The sequence below is a fragment of the Cherax quadricarinatus genome, chromosome 21 (assembly GCF_038502225.1).
Source record: "Cherax quadricarinatus isolate ZL_2023a chromosome 21, ASM3850222v1, whole genome shotgun sequence".
NCBI lineage: Eukaryota > Metazoa > Arthropoda > Malacostraca > Decapoda > Parastacidae > Cherax > Cherax quadricarinatus.
The window spans coordinates 20,792,721-20,805,163 of NC_091312.1; the positions used below are offsets into that span (position 1 = coordinate 20,792,721).

At 42.8% G+C, this 12,443-nt stretch overlaps 1 long non-coding RNA gene across 1 annotated transcript in view; it reads left to right on the forward strand.

Moving 5' to 3' along the window:
* The first annotated feature begins 11,838 nt into the window (after positions 1-11,838).
* LOC138853052 (uncharacterized) overlaps positions 11,839-12,443 on the forward strand; it is a 30,834-nt gene continuing 30,229 nt past the window's right edge. The window contains exon 1 of the long non-coding RNA XR_011392299.1: positions 11,839-11,945. This is a non-coding gene — a long non-coding RNA (uncharacterized lncRNA). The remainder of the gene's footprint in view (positions 11,946-12,443) is intronic.

A 12,443-nucleotide genomic window follows, 5' to 3' on the forward strand; every position in this document is an offset into this window, starting at 1 on the left:
AGAAAGATGGACGGGGGCCCAAACCGCGATCTGTAAATTAACAATCCGACGCTCTGTCGTCTCCACCACCGGGCTTGTAAGAGGAATTTACAATTTACACCGCGGTTCGCACCTTTCCCCCCGCCCCAGTCCATCCTTATATTCATTTATTTAAAGCTGTTTATTACAAATTAATCTGAGTTCATGTACTATTATGAACTTGCGGGAGGCAATACTAGATCTACCGTTGAAGCTCCAGGGCTGAAAGAAGGAGCTCATTTGGGTTACAGATGGTGCCTCTGACGGAATGTAATACAATAAGTACTAGTACCGATTCCTTCCTCTTGTAAGCCCAGCGATGGAGACTGCAGAACTTTGGACTGTCAATTCACAGACCGCGGTTCGCGCCCCTATTTCCATCTTTCTGTATATTCATTGACAGTTGTTTATTATAGCTTAATCTGAGTTTATATAGACAGGATTTACGATCTCTAAAACCTTGCCTGACTTTTTTTTTTAATGAAATAGTTCCTTTCCATAACCTTACATATAATGCATGTCAGTGACTCTAGTTTGAAGTTTATGCTACCTATCTCTCCGTGTTTTTAAATATAGAGACTACATTTGCTGTTTCCAGACGCTGTTTCAGCTGATTTGCTGAAGATCGCTACTAGTGGTTCACACAGTTCTCCGCTGCCTCTCGGAATCACGTTCATGTTCATGTAGGGTTGCCAGGTCGGGTCCTGAGCCGGGTGTTCCCCATGTGGTGACCCGCCAGTGGCTCCCGAAGGAGTGTTGGAGTTCGTACAAGTGATATACCATTTACTGTTCAATGGCAGGGACACGGTGAGTATCCGTGGTAAGTGGAGTACCGTTTACAGCCCTGTGGTGGGGGCAGCCCTATAACAAGGTCACGTAAAAGGAAACAAGTGCAACTAATGTGACAATTTTTAAGCTAAAGAAATGCAACCTCCTTAATTAAGTGAGGTGTCTTAAAGCTGGTGAAAGGCCCTTGATTCAGTCATAAAGAGCTGTCATCCGCTTTCTGCGATCAGACCTTCTTTGTCCCAGGATATGTGTAACTACTGAGAATTTAGTGGGTCCAAGAAATAATAATAATATAAATAATGATAATAATAATATTAATAACACAATAATAAAAATAATAATAATAATAATAATAATAATAATAATGTAGAAGAAGAAGAATTTCAATAATAGTAATAATAATAATAATAATAATAATAATAATAATAATAATAATAATAATAATAATAATAATAATAATAATAATTATTATTATTATTATCATTTTCAATATTATAACTAATTAAAAAAATCGAGTCAATTTTTGTTACATAGCGTAATATTTTTAATCAAAGTGACAGTCTAGTTCCCAGTCCAGGCCAGGCAAGCCAGCTGTTTTTTTTTTTTTTTTTTAGCCAATTTGTGATTAAAAAAAATCACAAAATATAATACGCACATAATCCGAATGGCATACTGACGAGAAATGAAGAAACGGCATTTTTTTTTTTTTTGGGGGGGGGGCCATATTTTGTTGCCATGATTTAAAAGGTTGCAACAGAGCGAAACATCGTCCTAGTAAAAGCGTGTTATACAACGTGTATATTTTCTTCACGCATACACACATTTCTGGGGAAGAGCGATGCTTGTAAACAGCAACTGAGAGAGTGTATTATGTATATGCATGTTGAATTTTAACTAGTTTAATATCTGTAAGCCTATGATGGAAAACATTTATTCATAAATGGCTGTACATTTATGAATCAAAAGATGATAGATTTTTAGTGAATAAGTCTGCTGGAAATCCTCACGGCCAAAACATCTTCCACTAACAACTGCAAACATTTCCACCGGAGGAGCCCTAGAGTGGAGACTCTTCCCCTTAACAATGCTTGAGAATGTGTCGGAGAAGGACGTCTCCTAGCAACAAAATAACATAGATCGGAAACAGTAACAACACTAGCAAGAGGAACAGCAGCAGCAGCACCGGAAGCAAGAGGAGCAGCAACAAGAATGAGAATGAATAGTAGGACTGAAAAATTACTTAGGTGGGCTGAACTGGAATGACCTGACTAAGGGTCAGGTAGGTGGTGATGGTTACCGATATGATGCTTTCCAGGGCATAGTTCTAGCTGCTCAGTCAAATTATGTTCCAAATAGGGAAATCAGATCAAACAAAAATGATCCTAAATGGATGAACAATAGATTAAAATATCTGATTGGTCAAAAGAGAGGCATATATAGGCAAATCAAAAGAGGAGAGGGGCAATTGAGAAATCGATATATTCAGTTAAAGAGAGAAATAAAAAAGGGAATTAGAAAAGCAAAAAGAGATTATGAGGTTAAAGTTGCAAGGGAATCGAAGACTAACCCAAAAGGATTCTTTCAGGTATACAGAAGTAAGATCAGGGACAAGATAGGCCCACTCAAAAGTTCCTCGGGTCAGCTCACTGACAGTGATAAGGAAATGTGTAGAATTTTTAACACATACTTCCTCTCAGTTTTTACACAGGAGGATACCAGCGATATTCCAGTAATGATAAATTATGTAGAACAGGACGATAATAAACTGTGCACTATTAGGGTCACAAGTGACATGGTCCTTAGGCAAATAGATAAATTAAAACCTAACAAATCCCCAGGCCCTGATGAACTGTATGCAAGGGTTCTAAAGGAATGTAAAGAGGAGCTTAGCACACCTTTGGCTAATCTTTTCAACATATCACTACAAACTGGCATGGTGCCAGATAAGTGGAAAATGGCAAATGTGATACCTATTTTCAAAACAGGTGACAGGTCCTTAGCTTCGAACTATAGACCAATAAGCCTAACCTCCATAGTGGGAAAATTTATGGAATCAATAATTGCCGAGGCAGTTCGTAGCCACCTTGAAAAGCATAAATTAATCAACGAATCTCAGCATGGTTTTACAAAGGGGCGTTCCTGCCTTACGAATTTATTAACTTTTTTCACTAAGGTATTTGAGGAGGTAGATCATGGTAATGAATATGATATTGTGTATATGGACTTCAGTAAGGCTTTTGACAGGGTCCCACATCAGAGACTATTGAGGAAAATTAAAGCACATGGAATAGGAGGAGAAATTTTTTCCTGGATAGAGGCATGGTTGACAAATAGGCAGCAGAGAGTTTGCATAAATGGGGAGAAATCAGAGTGGGGAAGTGTCACGAGCGGTGTTCCACAGGGATCAGTGTTGGGCCCCCTGCTGTTCACAGTCTACATAAACGACATAGATGAGGGCATAAAGAGCGACATCGGCAAGTTTGCCGATGACACCAAAATAGGCCGTCGAATTCATTCTGACGAGGACATTCGAGCACTCCAGGAAGATTTGAATAGACTGATGCAGTGGTCGGAGAAGTGGCAGATGCAGTTTAATATAGACAAATGCAAAGTTCTAAATGTTGGACAGGACAATAACCATGCCACATATAAACTAAATAATGTAGATCTTAATATTACGGATTGCGAAAAAGATTTAGGAGTTCTGGTTAGCAGTAATCTGAAACCAAGACAACAGTGCATAAGTGTTCGCAATAAAGCTAATAGAATCCTTGGCTTCATATCAAGAAGCATAAATAATAGGAGTCCTCAGGTTGTTCTTCAACTCTATACAGCCTTGGTTAGGCCTCATTTAGATTATGCTGCACAGTTTTGGTCACCTTATTACAGAATGGATATAAATTCTCTGGAAAATGTACAAAGGAGGATGACAAAGTTGATCCCATGTATCAGAAACCTTCCCTATGAGGATAGACTAAGGGCCCTGAATCTGCACTCTCTAGAAAGACGTAGAATTAGGGGGGATATGATTGAGGTGTATAAATGGAAGACAGGAATAAATAAAGGGGATGTAAATAGTGTGCTGAAAATATCTAGCCTAGACAGGACTCGCAGCAATGGTTTTAAGTTGGAAAAATTCAGATTCAGGAAGGATATAGGAAAGTACTGCTTTGGTAATAGAGTTGTGGATGAGTGGAACAAACTCCCAAGTAACGTTATAGAGGCCAGAACGTTGTGTAGCTTTAAAAATAGGTTGGATAAATACATGAGTGGATGTGGGTGGGTGTGAGTTAGACCTGATAGCTTGTGCTACCAGGTCGGTTGCCGTGTTCCTCCCTTAAGTCAATGTGACCTGACCTGACTAGGCTGGGTGCATTGGCTTAAGCCGGTAGGAGACTTGGACCTGCCTCGCATGGGCCAGTAGGCCTTCTGCAGTGTTCCTTCGTTCTTATGTTCTTATGTTAACAAGACCAACAGAAGAAGCAGATAATAGAAAATTAATGGCAGTAACAGAGGGACGAGAATGACTAGCATAAAACAGGTCAGCAGAAAGTTGAGAAAGAGAAGGAACGGCAACAGTCGAAGTACGCGGTGAAGCAGCAACAACAGGAGCAGCAGGAGGAACAGTTACAACAGGAGAGCGAAAACAAACAGCAACAACAGCAGTGACAGGACGACCATCAAAATTAGCAAAATAGCAGGCAATAACAGGAACAATGGGAGGAGCAGCAACAATAGAATCAAGAGCAGCAACAGTAGCAACACAATGATGAAATGGAACAGCACCAGAAGGAGGATGAGAATGATGAGCAACACATGTAGGAGATGCGAATACGATAGGATCATATGAAGCAGCAACAGCAACAACAGTAGGACGAGGATGACAAGCAACAGGAGGAGTAAGAGAAAGAACATCAATAACAGAAGTAAGAGAATCAACAGCAAGAACAGGAACATGAGAATGACAAGCAAAAACTGGAACGAGAGAAGGAATAGCAGCAACAGGTGCGTGAGATTGACAAGCAACGGAGAAAAGGTAAACAAGAGCAATAACATTGGAACGAGGATGAGGAGCAACGGGAGAAGCAAGAGAAACAACAGAAACAATAGGAGACCGAGAATGACGAGCAACAGGAGTATGAGAAGCCTCGGCAGCATCATTAGCAGTAATAGTAATACTGGAGGGGTGGGGGTCCAGGGGCGGCGACGGCGGGGACGACAGGGGTGTGATCCTTGACTGGAGATTACGGCTGTGGGACAGACCTTGATGGGAATATCTTACTTCCCTCTTACCTTCCTCCCGCTTTTCTAGGTTCTCTCTCTTCATCCCTAACCTTTCAACCCTTCTCCCGTTCCTTCACTACTATTTTTTTCACTTGTCATACCTGACTCCTCTTCCTTCTCCCCATTCTGCTTCCCTCCTTCCTCCATCCTTATCTCTTCTCCGTCTCACTATCTCTCGTCCTCTACTGTCATTCTTCTTTCCCCTCCCTTTTCTCCCTCAACTCTCCCTTTTGTACGCCTCTCTTCCCTCTCTACATCCTTCTCCTCCATTTATCCCGCCACTTAGCCATTCACTTAGGAATTTTGATAAGCATCACTGAGGATAAATTTTGCTTTTTATTTAAAATAAGCGTATAAGACACAAAATTACTTGCTTAGCAGAGTTAAAAAAATAAAAGTATTATTAAGGAGCACTTCAAGTATAATGTTGTTACTTATAAAGAGACACACAGGTTACAAATTTTATAGCGTCATTGGAATGTTAATAATTCGAAGTTTGGAAATAAGTTCAGGGAAAGAGATGAGACCAATAAAAATGTTTCTGGATTACACACTAATCCATTAATATGAGATGCTGGCGGTGCTGACAGTTTCCACACTCTTATCCACCTTTATCAACATATGACAACGTATCAGGGGAAATATGTTGTATTCTTTGCCTACTGATACGTTTCCAAGATGAGATAAATGAGATAATCTGAATGCAGCATTTTTAGGTGGTCTTAGGAATAACTAATTGATAAATTACTTTCACTTCCATGACACGGTACATGACTATCTTTAATTTCTAGTACCTCCTTTAAGATAATTTATCAGGTCTATCCTCCTTTCCTCCTTCTCTTAGTACTTTTCTTAATGTACCACTTCCTAGTATCTCTGTATATATATTTTAACATTACTAGTGGCTTATGACTTCAGGCGAAGCTCCTGGCTTATACATGGTTCAATAAGAATGAGCTTACAGCTCATTCATCAAATATTCTATGGCGTCTCGTTTTCTTTTCAGAGATACAGAGTAGAGCTCGGTGGTCACTTACGATCCTTGTAGGTAATCGAATACATGACCTCTGGATTTTAAAGTTTGCAACTGAAATAAGCTACTGGGTGTGTTCTATTGTTCTCATATTTCTGAATAATCAAACAGCCTTCTACTGTAATTCCCGACGCATCTGTGTGGCTTTCTTTGTCTACTGATTCTGGCATTTTTCTAAGGTTAGTGAGATGAATTGCTAACTTGGCGAAGATCTGTATGTGAGTAAAGGACTATCTTGTGGCACCTAAGAATCCCTAAACCTCTCCGGCAGGCCTGTGATCGCCTTACACCTTTTTGGGTCTGAACAAATATCACTAGGGCCAATTTGAAAATCCAGGCAGCAAGAACACACTTCTTTTTATTCATTTTACAGTCTGCCTTTTCCAACAAGGCTAGTATCACTGACAGTTCGGTGGCATGGGCTTCAAAATTTTCGTCTAGGTAGAGAGAACTGTTCCAACACCTAGAAGTTGCTCGAGGCAGCTTTGACATACTCTTAATTAGACTAATACATCCTTGCTTCATCAGAAAGGATGCTTCTTCCCTGTCGCTTTGCTGACAGTATCGCCTAATATGCTGACTTAGCATCAAGCACTAAGAAATACTTAGTGTTACTAAAAGAGTCAAGTATTTCCTGGATCACTTGGAGTAAGTAACTGTTAATCGAAATAATTTTGTTTATCTTCTCATAATCCACACAGAAGATAACGGTTCAATCAGATTTATAAGTATATATCAAGAGTGACATAAACACATCAAGAGTGATATATACACATCAAGAGTGATATATACACATCAAGAGTGATGTATACACATCAAGAGTGATATATACACATCAAGAGGGACATAAACACATCAAGAGGGACATAAACACATCAAGAGTGACATAAACACATCAAGAGGGACATAAACACATCAAGAGTGATATATACACATCAAGAGTGATATATACACATCAAGAGTGATATATACACATCAAGAGGGACATAAACACATCAAGAGTGACATATACACATCAAGAGTGATATATACACATCAAGAGTGATATATACACATCAAGAGTGATATATACACAAGAGTGATATATACACATCAATAGTAATATATACACATCAAGAGTGGTATATACACATCAAGAGTGATATATACACATCAAGAGTCATATATACACATCAAGAGTCATATACTCATATACACATCAGGAATGACATATTCCAGTTGCATCGTAAAATTAAGATAAATTACATTACGATCATTTTAATGAAGTTAGGGGAAGTTGCTAGGTTAATTTTAATGCAAAAATTAAAAATGCATATACCTTGTCAGTCCACAAAAATGATCTAATCAATTCATAGAATTAAAATTTCGCCATATTCTCTTTGATTAATTCTGCCGTAAAACTTGTGACAGTGGTTTTGAAGGTGTTGATTGTGATGGAGTTGATGGATGTGATTGTGGTGCGTCTATTGGTGATAGTGGATAGGTGATGGTGCTGGTGTTGGCAGCAGCGGTGTTCTTGGTGGTGGGGGAGAGAGTGGTAGTGGGAGCGAACCTCAATTATGCTGGTGACAGATGCTAAAACGAGTTATGAGGGTGCCCCTGTCTCTCTTTCCCTGGTACCAGCACCAGTGTACACAACACTGGCTGAGTGTTTCTCTGGTACCAGCACCAGTGTACACAACACTGGCTGAGTGTTTCTCTGGTACCAGCACCAGTGTACACAACACTGGCTGAGTGTTTCTCTGGTACCAGCACCAGTGTACACAACACTGGCTGAGTGTTTCTCTGGTACCAGTACCAGTGTACACAACACTGGCTGAATGTTTCTCTGGTACCAGCACCAGTGTATATAACACTGGCTGAGTGTTTCTTCTGGTACCAGTACCAGTGTACACAACACTGGCTGAGTGCTTCTCTGGTACCAGCACTAGTGTACACAACACTGACTGAGTGTTTCTCTGGTACCAGCACCAGTGTACACAACACTGGCTGAGTGTTTCTCTGGTACCAGCACCAGTGTACACAACACTGGCTGAGTGTTTCTCTGGTACCAGCACCAGTGTACACAACACTGACTGAGTGTTTCTCTGGTACCAGCACCAGTGTACACAACACTGGCTGAGTGTTTCTCTGGTACCAGCACCAGTGTACACAACACTGGCTGAGTGTTTCTCCTGGTACCAGTACCAGTGTACACAACACTGGCTGAATGTTTCTCTGGTACCAGCACCAGTGTACATAACACTGGCTAAGTGTTTCTCCTGGTACCAGTACCAGTGTACACAACACTGGCTGAGTGCTTCTCTGGTACCAGCACTAGTGTACATAACACTGGCTTAGTGTGTTTCTCTGGTACCAGCACCAGTGTACACAACACTGGCTGAGTGCTTCCCTGGTACCAGCACCAGTGTACACAACACTGGCTGAGTGTTTCTCTGGTACCAGCACCAGTGTACACAACACTGACTGAGTGTTTCTCTAGTACCAGCACCAGTGTACACAACACTGGCTGAGTGTTTCTCTGGTACCAGCACCAGTGTACACAACACTGGCTGAGTGCTTCCCTGGTACCAGCACCAGTGTACACAACACTGGCTGAGTGCTTCTCTGGTACCAGCACTAGTGTACATAACACTGGCTGAGTGTGTTTCTCTGGTACCAGCACCAGTGTACACAACACTGGCTGAGTGCTTCCCTGGTACCAGCACCAGTGTACACAACACTGGCTGAGTGTTTCTCTGGTACCAGCACCAGTGTACACAACACTGACTGAGTGTTTCTCTGGTACCAGCACCAGTGTACACAACACTGGCTGAATGTTTCTCTGGTACCAGCACCAGTGTACACAACACTGACTGAGTGTTTCTCTGGTACCAGCACCAGTGTACACAACACTGACTGAGTGTTTCTCTGGTACCAGCACCAGTGTACACAACACTGGCTGAGTGTTTCTCTGGTACCAGCACCAGTGTACACAACACTGGCTGAGTGTTTCTTTGGTACCAGTACCAGTGTACACAACACTGGCTGAATGTTTCTCTGGTACCAGCACCAGTGTACACAACACTGGCTGAATGTTTCTCTGGTACCAGCCCCAGTGTACACAACACTGGCTGAATGTTTCTCTGGTACCAGCACCAGTGTACACAACACTGGCTGAGTGTTTCTCTGGTACCAGCACCAGTGTACACAACACTGGCTGAGTGTTTCTTTGGTACCAGTACCAGTGTACACAACACTGGCTGAATGTTTCTCTGGTACCAGCACCAGTGTACATAACACTGGCTGAGTGTTTCTCCTGGTACCAGTACCAGTGTACACAACACTGGCTGAGTGCTTCTCTGGTACCAGCACTAGTGTACATAACACTGGCTGAGTGTGTTTCTCTGGTACCAGCACCAGTGTACACAACACTGGCTGAGTGCTTCCCTGGTACCAGCACCAGTGTACACAACACTGGCTGAGTGTTTCTCTGGTACCAGCACCAGTGTACATAACACTGGCTGAGTGTTTCTCCTGGTACCAGTACCAGTGTACACAACATTGGTTGAGCGTTTCCCTGGTACCAGAACCAGTGTACGCAACACTGGTTGAGTGTTTCCCCTGGTATCAGCACCAGTGTACACAACACTGGCTGAGTGTTTCTCTGGTACCAGCACCAGTGTACACAACGCTGGCTGCTTCCCTGGTACCAGCACCAGAGTACACAGCACTGGCTGAGTGTTTCCCTGGTACCAGCACTAGTGTACATAACACTGGCTGAGTGTTTCTCTGGTACCAGCACCAATTTACACAACACTGGCTGAGTGTTTCTCTGGTACCAGTACCAGTGTACACAACACTGGCTGAGTGTTTCCCTGGTACCAGCACCAATGTACACAACGCTGGCTGTTTCCCTAGCACCAGTACCAGTGTACACAACACTGGCTGAGTGTTTCTCTGGTACCAGCACCAATTTACACAACACTGGCTGAGTTTCTCCTGGTACCAGCACCAGTGTACACAACACTGGCTGAGTGTTTCTCTGGTATCAGCACCAGTGTACACAACACTGACTGAGTGCTTCCCTGGTACCAGCACCAGTGTACACAACACTGGCTGAGTGTTTACACTGGTACCAAACCAGTGTACACAACACTGGCTGAGTGTTTCCCCTGGTACCAGCACCAGTGTACACAACGCTGGCTGATTCCATGGTACCAGCACCAGAGTACACACCACTGGCTGAGTGTTTCCCTGGTACCAACACCAGTGTACACAACACTGGCTGTTTCCCTGCTAACAACACCAGTGTACACAACACTGGCTGACTGTTTCCCTAGCACCAGTACCAGTGTACACAACACTGGCTGAGTGTTTCTCTGGTACCAGCACCAATTTACACAACACTGGCTGAGTGTTTCTCTGGTACCAGTACCAGTGTACACAACACTGGCTGAGTGTTTCCCTGGTACCAGCACCAGTGTACACAACACTGGCTGTTTCCTTGCTACCAGCACCAATGTACACAACGCTGGCTGTTTCCCTAGCACCAGTACCAGTGTACACAACACTGGCTGAGTGTTTCTCTGGTACCAGCACCAATTTACACAACACTGGCTGAGTGCACCAGCACCATTGTACACAACACTGGCTGAGTGTTTCCCCGGTACCAGCCCCAGTGTACACAACACTGACTGAGTGCTTCCCTGGTACCAGCACCAGTGTACACAACACTGGCTGAGTGTTTACACTGGTACCAAACCAGTGTACACAACACTGGCTGAGTGTTTCCCCTGGTACTAGCACCAGTGTACAGAACACTGGCTGAGTGTTTCCCCTGGTACCAGCACCAGTGTACGCAACACTGACTGTTTCCCTGGTACCAGCACCAGTGTACACAACACTGACTGTTTCCCTGGTACCAGCACCAGTGTACACAACACTGACTGTTTCCCTGGTACCAGCACCAGTGTACACAACACTGACTGTTTCCCTGGTACCAGCACCAGTGTACACAACACTATCTGACTATTTCTCTGGTACTAACACCAGTGCACACAACACTGGCTGAGTGCTCAGTGTTGTGTGCACTGGTACTGGAGATGTCAGTCACATTAAAATATAAAGCATATGGACAGACAGAAGCCATTCATTAGAAGATTATATTTTAAAAGGGCCAAAAATCACTTCATTGCTGATAATAATATGTCTGAGATCTAGAGAAGATATAAACACACTTTGCACTGGCTGATTGATCAAACTTATTAGTTAATTACATTCTAGCTTAGTAAGTGACCAATGTTTATCGTGATGATCATTTTTTTTTTTTCAGTAATAATTTACGTATTGCATGGAGTCGACTGTTGGCTGTGAGGCGATATTATAACAGACGAAAAATATGAAAGATTGTAATATAAAACGATGCACTTGAATTCCTTCTTTCTCAGTCACCATACATTGTTTAGTTTTTTTTCCCTTCCTTCTCACCTCTTCCTCTCTTTCACATTCATCTTTTCTTTCTCACACATTTCTCATTTCCTGTCTCTCGCTTCTCCCTTTCACCTTTTCCTCTCTCTTTGTCTTGCCTCCATTTTCTCATTCTCTCACATCTCTCACCTTTTCCCCCTCTCTCGCACACCTCTCTTACTTCCCCTCAGCTCCCCTCGCCGTAAAGGAGGTCATGTGTCGAGTCAAACTGTCTCTTACGCAGTGAACTGCACACTTCCTGTCCCCTCGGCTGAGCTGTTGTAGTCTCCCTAAAGCCAGTCATCTGACTGTTCGGTTGCTCGGTGGTAGAGCGCTCGGTTCGCAACCCAAAGGACGCGACTTCAATTTCTAGGTAGGTCGTAACATAAGGGCAAGATTCCTTGTACTTGTTGCCCAAATTCACCTACGTACCTACCTGGAGGCTACCTGGAGGGTGTTCTGGGGGTCAACGCCCCAGCGGCCCAGTCATTGAGCAGGCCTCTGAGTGGATCAGGACCTGATGAACTAGGCTGTTACTGCTGGTCACACGTAGTCCAACGTACGAACCACAGCCCGGCTGATCGGGTGCTGACTTTAGGTATCTGTGCAGCTCCCTCTTGAAGGTAGCCAGGAGTATATTGCTAATTCCCCTTATATAGCCTGTTGGGAGACTGTTAAACAGTATTGGGCCCCAGACACTTACTGTGTTTTTTTTTAGTGTACTAATGGCATCCCAACTAGCAATAAATAAGTACCTGGGAGTTAGTCGACATTGTAGGTCACATTCTGGAAAACGACCTTAATAAAAAATAAGCCTATTCTACTTGGCTCTCATAGGTTAATACTCATTTGCGATTTTATATTATTAATA